Source organism: Neodiprion virginianus, chromosome 2 (assembly GCF_021901495.1).
Source record: "Neodiprion virginianus isolate iyNeoVirg1 chromosome 2, iyNeoVirg1.1, whole genome shotgun sequence".
NCBI lineage: Eukaryota > Metazoa > Arthropoda > Insecta > Hymenoptera > Diprionidae > Neodiprion > Neodiprion virginianus.
In genome coordinates this window covers 23,783,247-23,791,404 of record NC_060878.1, presented here as the reverse complement: position 1 = coordinate 23,791,404, position 8,158 = coordinate 23,783,247, and the positions used below count along the sequence as shown (strand labels likewise).

General features: G+C 54.2%; 1 long non-coding RNA gene across 1 annotated transcript; it reads left to right on the top strand.

The window, feature by feature from the left end:
• Positions 1 to 968: 968 nt before the first annotated feature.
• On the top strand, positions 969 to 5,223 carry LOC124297097 (uncharacterized). The gene is made up of 3 exons (XR_006906528.1): positions 969 to 1,122; positions 3,293 to 3,308; positions 5,213 to 5,223. It is a non-coding gene; the product is annotated as an uncharacterized LOC124297097 (long non-coding RNA).
• Positions 5,224 to 8,158: the final 2,935 nt, after the last annotated feature.

The window sequence follows — 8,158 nt, the reverse complement described above, 5'->3', positions numbered from 1 at the left end:
CGACCCTTTTCGACAACTAGATAGGCATCCATCGGGAGTGGTTTCAGCGGTATTCGTTCGTCTGTAGTCGGTGGTGTTGATGTTGAGCTGGTACGTGACCCCTGTCAGGCAGTGTCCTGGTATCTTGACGCGAAGGTCTCGCAGATGGTTCTCGAAGAGCATTACAGAATTAGAAAATAGCATACAATTAGCTTAGTAAAGAGAATTCAACTTAAAGATAATCAGTCGTTCATTTTTGGAGTATTGGCCTCAGACGTGCTTTCGTTATTTTTAGCGATATTTGTACCTAGGGGAATGCGATAATTAAATAAAGTGACGGGGTACGAAATACCACGTCACAGTATATATTTAAGAAGGGGCTCCAGGAAGCGAAATATTTTTAGAGCTATTATTTGAATAGTTATGCTGTTTGCAATCAAAATCGAGGTTCGAAGAATTATGACTAATTAACGAATGTGTAACTTTTTGAAAAATAAACTTAAAAATTTTTTTCCAACGGGACATTTTTCTTTCAAGTGTTAAGAATACACCACAATTTATCCAAATTTTTAAATTGATATTTAATACAGCAAAACAATTACTTTATGCGGTGTACTGTCTAGACGCGGCGCGTCTATGCCGTAACAGTTGCGCAGAGCCCTATGTTCAAAGTTAAATTAAAATTACTAATACTGAAGATAGAATTCCGGGTGCTCGTACTTTTTTATTGGAAATTTCCTTCTCTTTAAGAATCTTTTTAAAATTTTCGCTAGCGCTTTTACTTTTTGAGTTATTGCCAAAAAATTGAGGCTTCGTTTTTTCTAGACTATTAGGCGTCGGTGAACGTGCGTCTCCACACGCTGTGACGGCCATAGATAAATCAGATCGATGTCTGCTCGTACTACTGAATTCATGTGACAATCAACAACTAAGCTTATAATCGTCAATAAGAAGAAAAGAAAAATTGTGATGATGCGGTGATAGCATCTCAATTTTATGGACTAGGCTTTTGAAATCCGTGAGTTCTATAAAAAGTCCCTGACCAACCAAAAAATTCCCTGACATTTCCCTGACTTTTCCCTGACATACAAAATTCCCTGACATTTCCCGGTTTTCCCGGTTTTCCAGACGGGTGGCCACCCTGTTAAACTGCAACCAGACGATGGATTGGATTCTGTCTTGATTATCTCGATGGATTATTTTTACTTACTTCTTATTCACATTCTTGCTGACTGACTGACTTTTTCTGAGATTTAAAATTCTCAAATAAATAGGTGTTAATACTTATAAAATAAAATATTTAGCATCCAGAGCAATTAAAGTCTAAATGATCACAGTATCTCTCTTATACACTACAATTAAGTATCTCTTTACTCCCATTCTCCCTACAATTAACAATTCGGCAAATTCCGCAGTCTACTTCGTCTTTACCGCTATTCGTTTCTCTGGGTGATGCTTCTCATTGACTCCTACTGTTACTTGATGATATTTGAACGCCTCGCGTAGTAGCGCTTCCGTTACGGTGTCGGCATATTGTTCTCTCGACTGGTTGTATTCCAGCAAAATCTGGTTCCTTCCGTACTGTTCTTGCACGTGATGGTATCGTACCTCGATGTGCCTGCTCTGATTATAAAATATTGGATTTTTGATAAGATAAATTGCATATCAATTGTCCCGGTGTTATGTATATGTTGGCATCACTGCATTTGCGATACAGCGTAGAGGACCCGGCAGTCATGAGGTAGCCCTCCACCGGTATGTACTCATCGTCAGCTCATAAATAAAGTCTAACCTATTCCTGCACAACTAATATTTCATCTGCTTAACACAAATTCGGCCTAGATTATAATATAACACTAGGTTGTAACGATCTGCTGGACGGTCTACACAAAGCCGCCCGCTGAGCCGCACTTACGAGCAGGACGACGCCCACCGACAGATATCGATGGTAGCCGAAGACAAACAGACACGATGTCAACTGACAAGGACCGAAGACAGCCGAAGACGTGTAACAGACACGACCGAGTATGAACAAGGACAGCCAGTGTAGTCAGGTGACGTACGTGTCAATCCAACAAGTCATTATCCCCACGGTATTCTGAGGTTAGATTCGATGGTCATGGGTTATGTTATGTTCATTGAGATTGAATTTGTTTATATTCAGCCCACTATGGCGTTGTAGATTTCCCTGTGTTCTCTACTTCGGTTGTCACCTTGTCGTGGTGTAGGGGCTTTATGGCCACGTTGAATCATGAAGATCCGACGCCAAGGGACTTCGAAACCCCGGGGCGGAGCAGCCGGCTAAGAACAGCCGGCTCAGCCTCTCGGGGCTGGGTGCATGAATGGGTGGAGCGAATGAGATGTGGTCGGGGCCCCTGGGGAGATTCCCCAGAGACTAGCCAAAGGAGGAGTAGTAGCCGACCGACCGGGGCTGCGAGTGATGTCAGTACCTTTACCGGACCGCTGTGGCGTACTACGGTTAAACGTAAGTCCGGGTGATCCCGATCCCCCGGCGAAGGTCAGAGGAAACCACATGTCCGAGGTGGGAAAACCGCTCCTCGCCGCCGTCTGTAGCCAATCTGGGGGTCGAACTTGGGTACCCGGGCGCATGTGTAGAGGATTACCTGGTCAAGTCTTTCCTCATACCCGACGTCCGGTAGGTTAAATCCGGCAACGTCTTACCGGGCCGGTGGCCTACCCTGCATCGGATTGGCAGGGGAATCCCTGACCTGGCGACGGAAAAGATGTAAGGACGGGGGGTTCACGTGGATAGGGCAGACCATCCGACAAACCGACAGCGCCTGTCGAGTGAGGGAGTAGGGCAAATATCGGTGGGGACAAATGTTACACTGCGGTGTGGCTGCCATAATAGCCGAACCGTCGTTAAACAAAACACTATACAGTATGGATTTTTCTAGCAACGATCCAAAACAAGAGCAGGGGAGAGAGGAGCGAGGAGTGGGAGAACGTCCCTGCCAAAGAGGTACCCGGAGTCACCCAGCGGTGAGGGGTATCACCTGGCCACCCAGTGACAGCGGGGAGGGGGATGGAGCAACCCCAGCCTTGGCCTCCGTGTCGGAGATTCTGGAGGACGGTACCGGAGGGGTACGGGCGACTAGCGTGTCCCCACCGAGGCAGGTGCATACGCGCAACACGCGCAAAGGGGCAGAGTTGACCCCGCCGGAGCTGCGGCCGGGATCAGAGGAGAAGTTCTTTATACCGCGGGAGCTTGCGGGGTTCGGCGAGCCCATGTCCGATGGGCACGTCCGCCATGGGCGAGGGGGCTGAGGGACCAAACTCCTCGAGTGAGGAGGAGGAGGAAGAAAGCGGTTGGGCGCACGGCCAAAAGACAAGAAGACGTACGGCCGCCGGTAGGGCCACACGCTCGGAGGAGGACTCGAAGACCTGGGAGGCCGGGTTGGAGAGAAGCGTACGGTAGATGGCCATGAGAGTGGATGCTCTGCGTACGGGAAGGAAGAAAGGAGGCACGGCGGATACCTCCCCGGAAGAGTCCTCGGAAGGGTCCCCGGACGGGAAAAGCCAGACCGAGTATAGGGTCATGGTGGTGGCAGATCTCGGCGCCCAAATCATGGAATGGCTCACCGAGATTGATGACATTAGAGTCCGGTATAAATCCATGCAGGGCAAGCTTAGTGGGAATATCAAGAAGAAAGTGGCGTGGGCCAAGCAGGCTCTCCTCATACTCACTGGGAAAGCGGAAGCGAGAAACGGGAATAGGTCCTTGTGGGCCCGCAACACAGAGCTCGTGGCGCAGTTGCGCAAGGCCCGGAGGGAGAGGGGCGAGCTCCGGCGAAAGCTGAGGGGGAGGAGAGCGGAGGCGGGTGAACTCTGCGCGAGCCTTGGGTCTTGTTACGGAAGTACGACAAACATGTACGCGCAAATCGTTAGAGGGGGCTCCCCTGGGATGCCACCGGTGGACGGCCGACAAAGGGCACTCACATAGTAGGTGCCCTCGATCTTACGGCGGCTAGAAGGGGAGCGGAGAGCGTCAGCCAGGGGCCACATACGGCCACATCGGTGGGCGCTTCGAAGTTCAATCTTCGTTTGACTGAATCCGTGCTTAGGCTGGCCCAAGACGAGGAAAGAGCTTACAGCGAGGAACTAGCCAGACAGTGGGCAGCCTTGAGAGAGGTGAGAAACGAGGTCTGTAGAATTTCTTAGGTACTCTGCGGCATGGATAGGCAAGGCGGGCGGTAGCCCCGACACCCATCGCGCACGGTGAAGATGGTAGGGGCGCACGGGGTGACCCGGAAACACCAAAGGCGCAACCTGGTGCGACGCCGAGCTAGACGGGCGGCAATACGGGAACCCCGGTAAGCACCGGAAGGGTGGAATCGTTGGGCGAACCCAGCAGGAAGGCTTGGATAGAAGTAGGTAAAAAAGGGAACAGCGCCAAGGAAAATAAGGGAAGAAAGGGGAAACTCACGGACGGGAGGGGTGGAGTTCCAGCCAAGCTGCCGTGGGCCCAACGGGCGCAGACGCATGTCGGTGGGGATAACCCTAGGGGCCACGCCGAAGGGTGCCGCGAACAGCGGCGGTAGCGATTAAGGCCAGCGGGGAGGGTCACAATTGCGCGGAAATACTGAGGTTCTCCCGTTGGAAAATCGAACTGGCAGAGCTGGGAATCGAGGACATGAAGGTGAGGCGAGCGACCAATGGAGGGGTACTCATAGAGATACCGGGCCCGGAGAACGCCCGGAAGGCGGATGGACTGGTGGCGCAACTGTCAGAGGCGATCAGGGGGAAATTCGGCAACGCGATCCTGGTGACAAGACCGGTCACGAAAGGCGAACTCAGAATCCAAGGGATGGACGATTCGGTGTCCGCCGAGGAGCTAGCAGGCGTCATCGCAGCTTTGGCGGGATGCGAGCCCGGCGATGTGCGCGTGGGGGCCCCGCGCAGGATGGTCAGCGGCCTATTTTGCTCATGGGCCCAATGCCCTTAAAGACGGCCACGGCCGTGGCGATAAAAGGGAGATTGAAGGTCCTGTGGACTACCGTTAGGGTGGAACTACTAGAGATGCGTCTAAGGCAGTGTTATAAATGCTGGAACTTTGGCCATATCGTGAGTGCCTGCAGGGCGACAGCGATGAAGGGGGGCGCGTGCTACAGGTGCAGTAACGAGGGCCACCAATTGCGGGATTGCACGGCCACGCCTAGGTGTGCTGTTTGCAAGGCCAAGGTCAAGAGCAGCGCGCATAAGATGGGCTCAGGAAGATGCACAGCGACAAATGAGCGGGGTCGGAGGCCCGCACCTAAGGGGCACGAAAATGGCCCAGATTGTCCAAGTGAACCTCAACCATAGCTGGGGGGCCCAATACCTGCTGGGCCAGGTCGTACTGGAGGGTGGGACGGATATGTGTCTAATTTCGGAACCACACACCGTTCCATCCGTGGGCGACTGACACAGCAGTGCGGACAGCCTCACAGCTGTACACTGGCGCTCGGAAGGGCGTCTGGGAGGAAGCACGCTCCTCAGGACGGGAGGGGAATTCGTCGCTGTCAAAAGCAGCGGAGGATTAGTCTTGGTATCGGTCTATATACCGCCCAGCGTATCCCTCGACGAGTACCCCGCACACCTGGACGACCTACTGCGGCTCGTTCAGAGTGTGAAGGGGAGGAGGCAGGGGGGTCATAGTCGATGGCGACTTTAACACGCGGTCTCATATGTGGGACCCTAGGGGGGCACACCGGAAGGGGGAACTCCTGGAGGGGTGGGTGGCGTCCGCAGGGTTCGTCCGTGGTGGATCTCAAGTGGACGTCACCCGGCTTGGCGCCGTCAATGCAGGATTGGCGGGTGCTGGTGGACAGAGAGTCGCTCTCCGACCACCGGTACATCACATACAGGGTCGACATTGCCGGCCGGGATGTAAGCGTGGTCGGGTCGGGCTATCGGCGGTGGTGCTGGGGTAGGTTCGACCCCAACTGCTTCGCAGAGACCCTGGCCCCCATGTTGGCTTGGGATCTGACAGGGTAGAGATGCGGATCGGCAACGGGTCTGACCGCGTGGGTGGAGCGGGCAATGGTGACGACATGTGATGCACTGCCCCTCAGACGCATACCCGAGGCCGCCGGAAGGCGGTGTACTAGTGGAGCGAGGAGGTAGCGGAACTGCGTAGAACCTGCGTAACCGCACGGCGGTCTTTCATTGGTGGGGGGGGGGGGGGGGGGGGGGGGGAGGGCGGCAACCGCAGAAACTAATTGGAGTCCACATACCGGGACGCTAAGAGGAGGCTGCGGGACGGCATTAAAACTGCCAATGGAAGGATCTCGTCCAATCGGTAGACGCGGACCCCTGGGGCCTCCCTTATAAGTTGGTCCTAGGTAAACTCCGCACATCTCAGAAGGGCCTCACGAAGAGGTTGGAGGAGGGCATTCTCGGGGAGCTTCTGGGCGCCTTGTTCCCGGCTGGGGTGAGGGGTGCGCGAAAGGATTGGGGTGGTCTACAATGGGACGAAGGGTGGCGCGTAACGGCAGAGGAAATTGGAGCGGCCCTCAAGAAGGGCGGGGTGCGTAGAGTCGCCCCGGGGCCGGACGGTATCAGCGCGGCTGTATGGGGCTAAGGCCCCGGAGGAGATGGCTGCGCTCATGACGCAGACCTTCACGTTATGCCTCGAGGAGGGGGTGGTGCCGCTGATCTGGATCTAATGCTCATTCCCAAGGAAGGAGCATCCGACCGGCTGCTCCCCAAGGTGAGGCCAATCTGTATCCTCGTCGAAATGGCAAAGATCTTCGAGAGGGTCCTGGTGGCGCGGCTCAGGGAATGGGCTGGGAACAACAGCCCTAGGGCATGCCTCTCGGAGGATCACTATGGGTTTCGGGCAGGTCAACCAGCGATGCCCTACTAAGGGTTAGGCTTTTCATGGAGAATGCCACGGAGGACGGGAGCTGCGTGGTGGCGGTGTCTCTGGACATCGCCAACGCCTTGAACAGTCTTTCGTGGCCGACGATCAACGGGGCGCTCAGGGAGAAGCAGGTCCCGGAATGCCTGCAGTGGGTCCATACGCATACTTCAGCGATAGGTATGTACAGTACACTGATGGAAGCAGGGCCAAGCAAAGCCTGGAGGTCACGGCCGGAGTCCCCCAGGGGTTGGTACTCGAGCCCGCGCTGTGGAACCTGGCTTTCGACGCGGTACTACGGACGACGGTGGAGGACGCGGGGTGTGCGGTCGTGTGCTACGCCGACGACACCATGGTGCTGAGCTCAGCCGCGGAGCCTACGTCGACGGTGGCACTAATGAACGTGGTAATAGCTGGAGTCTGCCGGGCAATCGCGCGACTGGGATCAATGGTGGCGGCGGCAAAGACGGACGCGGTCCTGTTTAGACGCCAAGGATGAGGGGGCTCTGCAGGGGCCACGAGCATCAGGATAGGCGGGCAGAGAGTTCCGCGATCCGCGGACATGACGTACCTGGGAGTACGCCTAGACCAGCGGCTGTCGTTTGGGGCTCACTTCGTTTCCCTGGAAACGAGGCTAGGGTCGGTTATGCGGGCACTAGGGAGGCTGATGGCTAATGTAAGGAGGCCATCCGAGGCGAGGCGCTGACTTTACGCCAGCCTCCGTCCTCGGTTATCCTGTACGGAGCTCCCATGTGGGGAGATGTAGCGGAAACCTCAACAAGGATCCAGCGGATGATGGAAAAGATGCAGAGGCGGATGTGCGCGAGGATTGTTGCGGCCTATAGAACCGTTTCCCTCATGGCGGCGTCGCTCCTGGCGAGATCACCGCCGATGCACCTGGTGGCCGGTGCCTACGCACGGGCGTACGCCAGAGCCGGCACCATGCGGCGGAATGGGGCGTGGTCGCAGGGTCAAGTCTTAATTGGTGTTGCGGTATACTACATTTAGGGTACAGGGTTAAATCAGTAAAGGTATAATGGTGTATAGTACGTAGGATAAAGGGTTAAATCTTCCCAGATATACGCCTATGGTAAAGGGTTGAATCTTTATAGCTATAAGAGCATATACGTAGGGTGAAGGGTTCAGTCTTCACAGGTATAATGGTATATAAATGTGATAAAAGGTTAAATCTTCATAGGCATATAGGCATAAACTTAGGATAGAGGGTTGAATGTGCGTAGGTATACGGGTATATACGTAAAGGAAAGGGTTTAATCTTCACATGTATAATAGTATATACGGTAACCGTTAAAACAA